We start from the raw sequence: 13723 nt of genomic DNA, 5'->3' as shown, positions 1-13723 counted from the left end.
ATTTTATCTTCCTTATAAGCATTGTAACAAGAAAGGTCATTCACCATATAAATGGTGAAGAAGGCGTGCTACTAGTTGTAGTAAATTTAATCAACTTGGGCATGAATCTCTCATTTACAAGAACAATGATCAGGAACAACAAGAAGAGGCTCAAATTTTTGATAGTGAGGAGAAAGATCAACTCTTTGTTGCTGCATTTTTTTCAAGAAGATCATTGAGCAAATGTTGGCTGATTAATAGTGGATGCACCAATAATATGATAAATGTCATGTCTATCTTCAAGGAATTGAAGCCCACAACCATTATATAAGTCAGAATAGGTAATAACGACCATCACTACTAAAAAAATGCAAAAAAATGACAGTCACATCGCTTTTTGGCCTGAACTTTTCTTAAGGCGACGGACAGTGTCACTTTATATCCTTTTTAGAATTCTTTTTAACAAAAGTGATGGACTCTGTCTCTATATTTTAATTTTGTTTTTAGGGTGATATAGTCTGTCGCTTTTGCTTAAATTTCATTATTGAAAATCCCAGTAAAGCGAGGAACGAAAGGACATTTTCCATCGCTTTTCTGGAAATTATTTTTGTGGAAACTCTATAAAAGCCACAGACAAAACCACGTTGTCCATTGCTTTTCATGGTCTTTTTTTTAAAAAACCCAGAAAAGTGACGAACAAAATCATAATGTTTTTTCTAGGTTTCTAAAAAAAACCTAGAAAATCGACGGACAAAACCATGTTGTTTGTCGCTTTTTCTACAATTTTTACGTCGTTTTCTACTATCCACCTGCAAATTCAATTCCATTCAATTCTACACTATTCATCCCAATCAAACACACACAACAATAAATAATTTACACAAAACATAAAACGACAAACTTAAAATTACATTCAAAAGTATTGAAATTAAAATTCAAAGACTTATATAGTCTTTCAAATTTCTTTTCAAAAAATTCATATTGCCCATGAAGTGGGATCTACATAATCATCCTCATCATCACATTGGTCGATGTCCTTGGGAACCTAAGTAGTAGATCAATGAGCGAGGTTCATCACTTTTTATTTCATTTGTTGAACAGTCTTGCTTATGCTTCATTGTTCATCTACACTTCTACACTCTAACTCTGCCTGTGCCGTTGTGAGTTGTGCTATTTGAGATGACATAGAAGCAATATGAAAATCGTTAAGTGCCTTGAGTTGATGTGATGATCCAATACCTTCTAAGCCTGACCAGAGTCATCTTACATCGTTTTGAGATCTTAGACCATAGACTCTACCCTTGTGTGTCCCCTATACCTATTTTTCTTTATAAATCTTGGTGAAAAGTTCAGGTATCAATCGCACTAAACTATCTAGATTCTCATTGACGTAGTGATGAAACTCATTCTGCATATTATATATAAAAACTGACAACAATATATATACATACCAAAAATATACTCACTATTAATCTATATTATTCATATTAAATAACCTACAGAAGTTTGTTCGGCCCTTTCCTCTACCCACACCTCTAGATTCAACTCATTTGCTTTCTTCCTGACATTAGTCTTCTTAAGAACCTCCAATTCAATGGGAATGCATCCCAATCCTTTTATCTATAGATGAAAATTGAATTTTTAAATATATATATGAATCAACTAATTATTTATTTAAAATTTTAAATTAAAACTTACCATTTGTCTTGCAATTGTTCCTACGGTCTTTGTATCTACGTTGTGCAATGAGCCACCCTTGAGACTATATCTAGCCTTTTTAGCTTATCTTATATCATCTCAAACTTATCTGTGTTCTATTATAGACCCAATTCATAAAAAACATGAGGCCAAATCCAATCCGGACATTCTCCACTATCATAAATTTTCTTTAGCCAACTAGATAGTCTAGCGGAGGCCTTCCTCTTAAATGTTGTCCAAATGAACAAATTGTACCTCGACTCTGAAGTACACATAGCCTGAGAAAAAATCAAGTATCATTAATTAGATTGATGGTAAAAAAGTAAAGTATACTAAACTTACCTAAAAAAATATAAACCTTGAAGTTATTAAACATCTTCTGGCGTATACTATTTGGAATCTCTCTCCAAGAGTAATAAGCCTATGTATAGAGTCTTCTAACACAATCTTTTAAAGATGGGGCAACATCTTTGTAGGATGCCACCTGCAAAACAAATAATAAATATGTTAGTTCATGAATAATATATTAAAGTATATGAAATAAATAAAATAAACTCACAAATAGATAACAAAACAAAATTACGGTTGTCCATCTGACTCAATCATGAATCTACCTTAGTCTGTCCTTCTGTCCAGGAGCTAAAGAAAGCATCTGACCATCTGGTGTAGCACTAGGTGTAGCTGTAGATGAGGGTGATGCATCAGGATGCACCAAATGCTGAGTAAATGGAGGTGTACCATCAATAACATTTGACTGCTCGCTCCTAGAATCTCAAATTCTCATGGAAGATAACTAAGGAGATGTATATGTGGGAATGGAGTATTTGCCAATAAGGTTCATGCTCGACGAATAGCCTGTAAAGGTAAGTCCTCATAGAATCGTGGAGTCAATGACAATGAAGCAGATGAAGCACCAACTTGTCGATGATAATTAAGATAATACTGCTGAGGATCCGCCATAACAAACAAAACTACAAATAATTGAGTATCATGGCTCTACAAATAAATGAGTATCATGGCTTATGGGCTCTAGCGTTAAAGAAATAGATCCTGCAACATCCTCAGGATCTATCGATGTCCTAGCCTTATTATTTTTATCATGTTTAGTCTAGCTAACTCCAAGATGCCCGCGATGTCTATCACCATCACTGTCGGATGACATTTGTATGCAAATTTACATGTATAATATATATTAAATCATTAATTAAATAAAAAATAGAGAAATTCACAAAGTCACACACACACACACACACACGCACGCACACACACACACATAAAAACACACACACACACACACACACACACATATATATATATATATATATATATATATATATATATATATATATATATATATATATATATATATATATGATTCTACACTATTCCTCCTCATTTATTTGAATTCAATATTTTTCACATTATTCCTCCTCAATTATTTCATTTTAGTTATCATCCCATTCTTCATCATCAAATGATACATTTTTGTCATTCTCAAATATTTCTTTCTCAACACTCAATATCTCATCATCATATATTTCCTCTAATATGTATTGAGGATGTTGTAGTATGGTTTCCAATTCAACATCAATTTATTGTTGAACAATTGCAACATCATTTTGATACGACACTGCTAAGAAATTATCAATTTAAATTCTTTACAGATGCTTACTTTTTATAACTACCCACCAATCAACTTTGTTTCTACACAATGGATATGGAGTGTAATACACTTGTTTAACATTTTGTGAAATGATTAAAAGATCATAACTTATGCATTTCTTGGTGTTCTTAAATTAAATTATAGTATCTGTAACATCTCACAATTCGATATAACAAGGAAGAAGCTAAGAGCTGAAAAAAGTCATTTTTAAAAATAATTTAAAATGTAAAAAATTAATTAAGTTAAAAAAGTAAGTTTTTGGTCAACTTCAAACACCCATAAAATGTATATGGGGATGACTTAGGAAGACTTACATATGTGGTTGGGAAGTTGATGGAATGATCTTTCCAACGCCGCCGACGTTGCGCGCTTTCAAGTGTGTCTGAGTAAATTATACCCTTTGAAAATTGGAATATTGATTTAAGGAAAGTCTAAATCTTAATTTTTAGAGGGTAATTTAGTATATTCTATACATGATTATCCTAATTCATTTTAGGAGTTTAATTGGGGTAAAGTCATATTTTAGTTTGTTTTAGAAAATGGAATTTTACACTAGTGTTTGGAGAAAGGAGAAAAGAGGAGAAAGGAGAAATTTTCTTGTGGTTTCGTCGGGGGTGATCCCTACAAAGGAATGTGAGGCCATATATCGTTGGGTTAGTTCTCCCACTCTCCAATCATGCTTTTTTTCCAATCAATTTAAGTTCTAGAAATATTAGAAAATTGAGTTCTTTATAGATTTGTTGAAGTTCTATTAAATTCCTTATTTGTTGAAATCTTTGAGGATCAATTATACTCGAATCCATAATTTTAGGTTTTATTTTGAGTATAATCTGATGAACTTTGAACATATAATCGATTCTATGTTTTTGGGTGTAACAACCCTAAAAATGGAAAAGATAAGAAATACTTAATGTGTCAAGAATGCCTATGATTAGACCAAGATTCACACGGACTGATGCGCGTAGAACCAAACCTCGGAACCATTGCAACATCCAATCTAACTAACTTGGGGAGTTAGTTGAGGTTGGAAAGGTAGGGTCTAACGATGTACGGCTCTCGAATACAAAGATTTACTCGAATGAGTCTGTACCAGACTTTAAAAAAAAGAAAATCTTAGGTTTGAAGGGTCTAGGGATAAAGTGGTCTTTTTTCTAGATAAGGGTAGTATCATAATTACAATAAATATGTAATTAATTATCTAATTAATATGGTGGAAGGTCAATTTTTTGAGAGGGGGCCAAAAATAGGCTCATGAAGTGAAGTCTTGCTCCACCCAGGTTCGAACCTAGATGGAAACAATGAATTAAATTAATTTTTATTTAATATATTGAAATAATGTAATTAATTAATAATTCTTATTCGTTAGCTGATTTAAAATAAAATAGAAATCAGATTTTTATTAAAATTGACTAAGTCCTAAAACTAGACTCCTAAGCCTCCTACAACTCCCACTCTCTCACGTTTACCTCACCACTCTCACGCTCAATCTCTCTTATTCTTTCTCACGTATTTTCTCTGCCAAAATAAGATACAAAAGCATATAAAATAAACCAAGTTCTTCACACTTGAAGAACTCACACGAAATCACAATAAAACAAACGTTAATTGCACACTAGGCTAAGAGAGGTTGTCATTCGAGTGGAGTTTATATCGAGGAGGCTTAGGCGTGTTCTTAGGAGTTGTTTTTGGGAATAAAGTCACGAGTTTAACATAAAAAATGTATGGATTTTCTTCTCTTTTGGTCTTTTTCACAAGAGACCCCTTAAGGTTCATATTGTTCATCTGAAAACTAGGATTGTTTCCCTTTTTGCATGTTCCTGTCATTAGCTCCCGATGAATAATATGTTGGGTGTGATTGCTGGTAGAGTTAGGTATATGTTATGTTTTCGTGATGAATATGATTATGTTTGTGCACTTGAAATAGTATGAAAGACAACCATGTATTCAAAATTATGTGCAAGTGTGTGCGTGTGCAAATATGTTACAATGAATGAGGTTCTCGGATTAAGGCTTCAATTTGATAATGTTTTGGTTGTCATTTTACGTGAATAAACCTATGTAAATCGTGATGTTCATTAAAATGGAAGTGTGGCTGATTTGAGTATCAATATTTTGGCTAAACGAATCTATGAAAATGCACCCCAAAAAAGTGTTACATGATCTATGAATTCCCTAAGATTTCAAGTGAAAATGTTGGTTAAAATAAGCTAAAAAAATGACTAAATTTCCAGCAAACTTACAAGTTTAGTTAAGGCTAAATGTAGAGGAATAAATCTAGAAATTTAATTGAGTATAAAGGGATGAGGCTACCAGGATACGAACCTGTGACCTCACACATGTAATGCCTTGAAATCGCAAGAAAAGAAATGGGGTCAGGGGGAATCGATATGGGGTGTGCTGGCTGAAAATGTAGAGTATAAAAATTAATAAAACAAAATGGGAGGCGTGGAAATCGAACTTACGACCTCCAGGAATCGAGTGAAGTAAAGGAAAAATAAAAGAAGGGTAATGTGAGGCATGGGAATCTTACCCACGACCTCAAGGTTGTGAAGGAAAGTAAAGAAGAAAGGGAAAATAAGAAAGAAAATAAAGTGCGGCCGTGGAGACTTGATCCCACAACCTCACTGCAAATGCAGAGATAGACAACATTAAATGAAATTAAAATAAGGAGGATGTGGGGGTTCAAAGGGATTCGAACTTGGGTTCCGTTGCCCAAATTTCCGTATTGATACATAAGTCATACGTGAATTAAATGTTCAAGAATAATGTCACCTACTTAGATCAAAATCAAGATCTTAGCATATATACATGATACATAAGTCTTGTACTACGTAATCTTAGAAAGATATGAGTCACTTAACAAACTACGAATAAAGCCTCATGGCTTGTATGTGTAGACCCCTAAGTCTAGCATACGTTTAGAAATAAGTGAACTTAAGATGTATGTTATGAAATGAAATAACCCTAGAAGGGTTCAGTATGAGTGTAAAGCACACTAAATGTACAAGTGCATTGGCATACGATGAAATGATTAGTATGTAATGAAATGATGAAATCATAGAAGGGGAAAGTAAGAGTGTGAAACACACAAATGGCCAAGTGCATTGGCATATGAGGAAATGAACATTCACGTAAGATGGAGTGAGTAATTCTGAAGAGCAATTGTGCTAATATTAATGAATGTGGTGACAATATGATATGAGGCTAATTTAAAAGATGAGAACAATATCAAATGAGCATAAGTAAATGTTACCAAAACATACTCACCTATGAGAGTGTAAAGTTAATGAAGAGACCTGTCTCTATGAGCACTCAAATGAAAGTATTGAGATTAACACACTTAATAATAATGATGAGATGAGAAATCATCTATTGAGCTATGATGTCCTCATACTAGAAGCCAGCTTCCATGACGTATGAGTTGAATGTAATGGAACTTTATAGTGAGCACCGATAGACCACCTATGAGAGGTTATGACTTCTTTCAGGAAGGTGGAGGTTCATGTAACTCTCACGAGATGAGACGGTCTGGCTTACCGCGTGTGGGTATCATTATATCTCCTAGTCTTCGAACCTATACAGCCAATATAGGTATCTGGCGGGGTTAAATTCCCATGTATGCTAGAATGTTTTCGGTCAGTTTGGCCGGTGATTCCACCTATTTTTGGTGTGGGGGAGACACTATATTTCATTATGCTTACATGATCTATGTCGGTTAAAGTTAAAGTTCCCAATGAATGAATGAGGTCAACCTTAAATGATGCACATAATGAAATGAACGATACCAAAGGTATTAGGATAGGATAATCAAGAGGTGAGCTAGACTCAAGTAATGACACTAGGTTATTCTTGATCATTGCACAAAAAACCCGATGAAAGTCTTAAACTACATCCTAGGTATAGCCGGTGTTCACACTAGCCTATGAATGAATGAAGCAGACTCTGTGTTTGCTAATGAAGACTTCCTAGTTGAAGTCCCATATGTTGAGACCTCATTTTGGAAGGTCTTAATGTCAAATACATGATTCCAAGGTCTCATGGAATATGAATGAATGATATGAAAGATGTTACGTGCTATATGCAATATGATATATACTATGTGAAAGATTTTATGTGTTGTGTGCAATATGATAAGTATGATGATGCATGTTACTCTAATGGCATGAGTTTCCTAATCCAAATTTAGAAAGCTCACTGAGTTTCCTAATCCTAATTTGGAAAGCTCACTTAATTTCCTAATCCAAATTTGGAATGTTCACTAACTTTCCTAATCCATATTTGGCAAGTTCACTGACTTGACTTCCCATTATCATGTTTTTAGGAAAGAGCTATTCTTACTCAAGCATGTCCTTGGTGTATGCTTGCATATACCCATACTTAGTACAATTATGTACTAATCCCATACAACTCTACATTTTTAGGTGCAGGCACAGGTGGACGCTAGAGCTCACAGGTTGACGTTGCAGCTATCCATACGTGGAGTTTTCATCCTGACTTAGTAAGTCCTCATGATTTTGAGGATGTCCACCGTTATTATCTAGCTTAGATGTAGGATTTAACTAGTGGCGCATGTTCCACTGGTGTTGCTTTCCACTGTCATTTCAGACTTTGTATTAGTGCGTTTTGGCTAAAACAGGTTTAGTGAAATTATGAATTGTTTCTTTCATTGGTTATCTCTATATTAGACAGTTGATTTGTGAACGCCTATGATGTTAAGTTTAAAATGTTTAGCGTGAAATAAGAAAGCAAAAAAATTCAAATTTTCTGCTAAAATTGACCTAGATGAAGTAAGAATGATGTTTGTAGGCTTATCTGCGACCTCTCAGAGGTCAACGACGCTGGTCTCGTCTGGGGTCTAGATTGTGGTTATGAAAAATTTGTATCAGAGCACTAGGTTAATTATAGAAATAATAAGTTCATGTCAACCACATTCAGTAGTTTCTTAGTCATGGTAGTAAGGTGCACCACTATCTTGAATTAGAGACTGCATGATGCGTCAGAAAATTTCCCTTCTTCTAATGTCGTGCTTTTCCTAATATTCGATTTCTTGGTGTTATGAGCGTGTCTAACATAAATTCTTATTTTTTTCAGAGAATTAATACTAGGAGGAACGTTGGTCAGAGGAGAAGTGGTGCAGTTGCTGGGGGTAGTTAGGTTCTACCTTAGGCTCCAGTTGAAGGACTGGCTATGCCGGTTAACCCAACTGGGTTGGCTGATGCAGAGGTTCGGGAATCTCTGGCCCAGATGGCACAGGACATCACTATGCAGGCCCAGTCTATGAATGCCCAGTTCACCTGCAGGATGTTCAGAGGGAGAACCCACCGGTTTGTAGCATGGCTGACAGGTTGAGAGACTTCACGAGGATGAATCCTCCTATTTTCACAGGGTCTAAGACTTCAGAGGACCCCCAAGAGTTTATGGATGAGGTGCATAAGATTTTGGTGGCTATGAGGGCCACACATATTGAGAAGGCTGAGCATGCTACCTATCATATCAAGGACGTGCATAGACTTGGTGCAAGATCTGGCAGGATAGCCGAGCTTTTGGCGGAGTTCCGGTCACTTGGGAGATGTTTAAGATAGACTTCCTTGAGAGATTATTTCCCAGGTATGATTGCTGGTAGATTAAGGTGTATGTTATGTTTTCATGATGAATATGATTATATTTGTGTACTTGAAATCGTATAAAAGGCATCCATGTACTCGAAATTATGTGCAAGTGTGTGCGTGTGCAAATATGTTACAAACGAATGAGGTTCTTGGATTAAGGCTTCAATTTGATAATGTTTTGGTTGTCATTTTACGTGCATAAACTTATGTAAATCGTGATGTTATCAAAATGGAAGTGTGGCTGATTTGAGTATCTATATTTTGTCTAAACGAATCTATGAAAATGCACCCCAAAAATTGTTACATTTTTTGGTGAAATTAAGCTGAAAAAATTACTAAATTTCCAGCAAACTTACAAGCTTAGTTTAGGCTAAATGTAGAGGAATAAATATGCAAATTTAATTGAGTCTAAAGGTATGAGGCCACCAGGATTCAAACCTGTGACCTCACCGGTGTAATGCCTTGAAAAAGCAAGAAAAGAAATGGGGTCAGGGGGAATCAATATGGGGTATGCTGGCTTAAAATGTAGAGTACAAAAATTAATAAAATAAAATGGGAGGTGTGGGAATCGAACCCACGACAACCAGGCAGCGAGTGAAGTAAAGGAAAAATAAAAGAAGGGTAATGTGAGGCGTGGGAATCTAACCTACGACCTCAAGGCTGTGAAGGAGAGTAAAGAAGAAAAGGAAAATAAGAAAGAAAATAAAGTTAGGCGGTGGAGGCTTGATCCCACAACCTCACTGCCAACGCAGAGATAGAAAACATTTAAATGAAATTAAAATAAGGAGGCTGTGGGGGTTCGAACGCACAACCCCTCGGCCAAGGGAGAGAGTTTCTAAAGAAAAGGAACTAAAGAGAAATGTTGATGTTGGGGCTCGATCTAGTATCCCAATGTCGTGAGTACTAAAAATAAAATCAAGGGAAAATGTAAGTGTTGTCCAAGGATTCGAACTTCGGTTCCCTTTCCAAAATTTATTTATTGATACATAAGTCATATGTGAATGAAATGTTCAAGAATAATGCCACCTACTTAGATCGAAATCAAGATCTTAGCATATATACAAGATACACAAGTCTTGTACTACATAATCTTAGGAAGATATGACGAACTTAACAAACTACGAATAAAGCCTCATGGCTTGTATGTGTAGACCCATAAGTCTAGCATACATTTTGAAATAAGTGAACTTAAGATGTATGTATTGTAATGAAATAACCTAGAAGGGTTAAGTATGAGTGTAAAGAACACTAAATGGACAAGTGCATTGGCATACGATGAAATGATTATTAAGTAATGAAATGATGAAATCGTAAAGGGGAAAGTAAGAGTGTGAAACACACAAATGGCCAAGTGCATTGGCATATGAGTAAATGAACATTCACGTAAAATGAGGTGAGTAATTCTGAAGAGCAATTGTGATAATGTTAATGAATGTGGTGACAACATGATATGAGACTAATTTAAAAGATGAGAACAATCTCAAATGAGCCTATGTAAATGTTACCAAAACGTACTCACCTATGAGAGTGTAAAGTTAATGAAGAGACCAGTGTCTATGAACACTCTAATGAAAGTATTGAGATTAACACACCTAATACTAATGATGAGATTATTAATCATCTATTGAGCTATGATGTCCTCATACTAGAAGCCAGGTTCCACGACGTATGAGTTGAATGTCATGGAACTTTATACTTAGCACTGATAGACTAGCTATGAGCGATGATGCCTTCTTTCGGGAAGGGTAGTGGTTCACATAACTCTTATGAGATAAGACTGTCTGGCTTGCCAGGTATGGGTCTCCTTATATCTCCTAGTCTTCGAACCTATACTGCCAATATAAGGATCTGGTGGGGTTAAATTACCATGTACGCTAGCATGTTTTGGGTCACTTTGGCCGGTGATTCCACCTCTTTTCAATGTTGGGGAGATACTAGATTTCATGATGCTCACATGATCTACGTCGGTTAAAGTTAAAGTTCCCAATGAATGAATGAGGTCAGCCTCAAATGATACACATAATGAAATGAACAGTACCAAAGGTATTAGGATAGGATAATCAAAAAGTGATCTAGACTCAAGTAATGAATTAGGTTATTCTTGATCATTGCACATCAAATCCGATGAAAGTCTTAAACTACATCCTAGGTACAGCCGGTGTATGAACAAAATGAAATGAAGTACATCTGAATAAATGAAGAAGACTCTGTGTTTGCTAATGAAGACTCCGTAGTTGAGGTCCCTATGTTCAACCCTTATTTTGGAAGGTCTTAATGTCATGTCCATGATTCCAAGTTCTCATGGCATTTGAATGATATTATGTGCTGTGTGCAATATGATAAGTATAATGATGCATGTTACTCTAATTGCATGACTTTCCTATTTAAAATTTTGAAATCTCACTGACTTTCCTAATCCAAATTTGGAAAGTTCACTAACTTTCCTAATCCATATTTGGCAAGTCCACTGACTTCATTTTCCATAATTATGTTTTTAGGAAAGATCTATTCTTACTCATGCATGTCCTTGGTGTGTGATTGCATATACCAATACTTAGTACAACTGTGTACAATCCCATACAACTCTATATTTTTATGTGAAGGCACAAGTGGACGATATATCTCACAAGTTGACGTTGCAACTGTTCGGATGTGAAATTTTCATCCGGACATGGTAGGCCCTCATGCTTTATAGGATTTCCACCGTTATTATCTAGCTTAGATGTAGGCTTTAACTAGTGGACCATGTTCCACTAGTGTTGCTTTCCACTTTCATTTCAGACTTTGTATTGGTGTCGTTTTGGCAAAAATACGTTTAATGAAATTATGAAGTGTTTCTTTCATTTGATTATCTCTATATTAGATGGTTATTTGTGAACGTCTATGATGTTAAGTTTAAAATGTTTAGCATGAAATATGAAAGCAAAAATTTTTAAATTTTTCGCTAAAATTAACCTAGATGAAGTAAGATTGACGTTTGTAGGCTTGTCTGTGACCTTTGAGAGGTCAACAATGCCGGTCTCATCTGGGATCTATATTCCGGTCCTGACATTTGGGAAAGACCCAATGGATTTTATAGGGTTTAGAGTTAGAAAATGGTTTTTTTGTTGGACGGCGTGCCATTGCATCGCGGACCCACTCCACAATTTTAGAAAATTGTGTTTTTGCATTACAGAGCGGTTGTGGAACGTTCTGTCCCAAAAGCTATTTCCAATCAAAAAATTTAAATGCTTCTCCACGTTGTAAACCCACTCTTAGATACCGATTTTTGATATTTCTTATCTTAAATTATTCCTAAACATCATAATATCTTTTCTATCATAATAACAATCCTTGATTCCATAATTCAATTGATCTAAAGTTAAGAGTCAAGTCTAGAAGTTGAGAGTAAAGTCAAGAAATCAAGAGTTACATCAACATAAGTTCTTAATGGTTTCAAAAGTCTTTCACAATGTTTTAAATTTGTTTTAAGACTTAAGTTTCAAAGTTAATCAAAGAATTCAGATTTGAAGTTCATTTCTTCAAAGAAGTATATGAGAACTAATTATTTCCATAAAGTTCAAAATTCTTTTTACATTTAAATAAGAATGGAAATTGAGACTACAAAGATCCTTTGACCTAGTTTTCAGGAAAGTGTATATGCTTTCATAATAAAGCAAGAGGCTAAATTTTGATATCCCAGGTAGTCTTTGAGATAAGTTTTTGAGCACTAACTCAAATCACAAAAGTAAGTACATATTTAAAATATAATAGCTAATATAATATTTTAAGGAGTAGTACCTATAAACCATGTCGCCACCATCGATAAAAAAAAGTAATACTTTTAGATGATTCCTTTAGTATTTTTTTACCATAGAGTTGTGGATACTCTTAGGTGTTAGATTTTGTACTTATGGTAATGTGTAGGACGACCCTGGCAATGTGAGGCAAAACGTTTTATCATAAGAATATATCTTATGTGATGGTTGCCGGATAGAGAAACTCCCACAGAAGTAATTGTTTTCTTATATAAACAATTTATTTTTATTTTTACATACATCTCAGAGTTATATTGAATCTATGCATACATACATAGTTGACATCATGTTTTAGGAAACTTTTCTTTTTATTGAACTTGTTTTAAAACGTCTCTATGTTGAAATGAGCTCATTCATGTTGAGTTTAGTTGAGCCAGGTAAGTTCTTCTAATTCATTTAAAGCCTATGATGTGTTTAGAATTCCAACTTACATACTCGAACATTTAATGTATTGATTCCAGTTGGCCTGCATCTTTTTATGATGCAGACATATGCCACTAGAATCGGCATCCAGCGCATCACTGATCGAGTGATAAGTTCATAGTCTATCGGTGAGCCTCAATGCATTTCAGAGTACTACTTTAATTTTTTTAGTTTTATTTTCATTTCATTCCGATGTGGTGGGTTTGTCCCAACCTCCATGTTAGTTGTTTTTGAGGCTTCATAAACAGTCAGACAATTAGTAATTATTGTTTTAGCTTTGTTTTTCAGATGTTTTGCTATGAGATTTAAGAAGTAGTCACTTTTGCCTGTTGAAATATTTCTTTGAAGACGTGATAAATTCATTCACAAGTTCTTTTTTTAGATTATTCTTCTGTTTTATGTGTTTCTCTGAGTAAGTTAGCTAGGCCAATGGTTCGCTTGGGACCAACAATGGTATTTTAGTGCTAGTCCTTGCAAGGATTTAGGCTCGGGGCGCGAAATACTTGGTATCAGATTGTAGAATTCAAGATTCATAAGAGTCTATGAAGTCATTT

General features: G+C 34.8%; 1 pseudogene; it reads right to left on the bottom strand.

The window, feature by feature from the left end:
* Nucleotides 1-955: 955 nt before the first annotated feature.
* LOC138343971 (uncharacterized) lies at nucleotides 956-2637 on the bottom strand (annotated as a pseudogene).
* Nucleotides 2638-13723: the final 11086 nt, after the last annotated feature.

The sequence above is a fragment of the Solanum lycopersicum genome, chromosome 1 (assembly GCF_036512215.1).
Source record: "Solanum lycopersicum chromosome 1, SLM_r2.1".
NCBI lineage: Eukaryota > Viridiplantae > Streptophyta > Magnoliopsida > Solanales > Solanaceae > Solanum > Solanum lycopersicum.
Note: the sequence above shows the minus strand (reverse complement) of the source record. Positions and strands in the feature narration are given on the sequence as shown.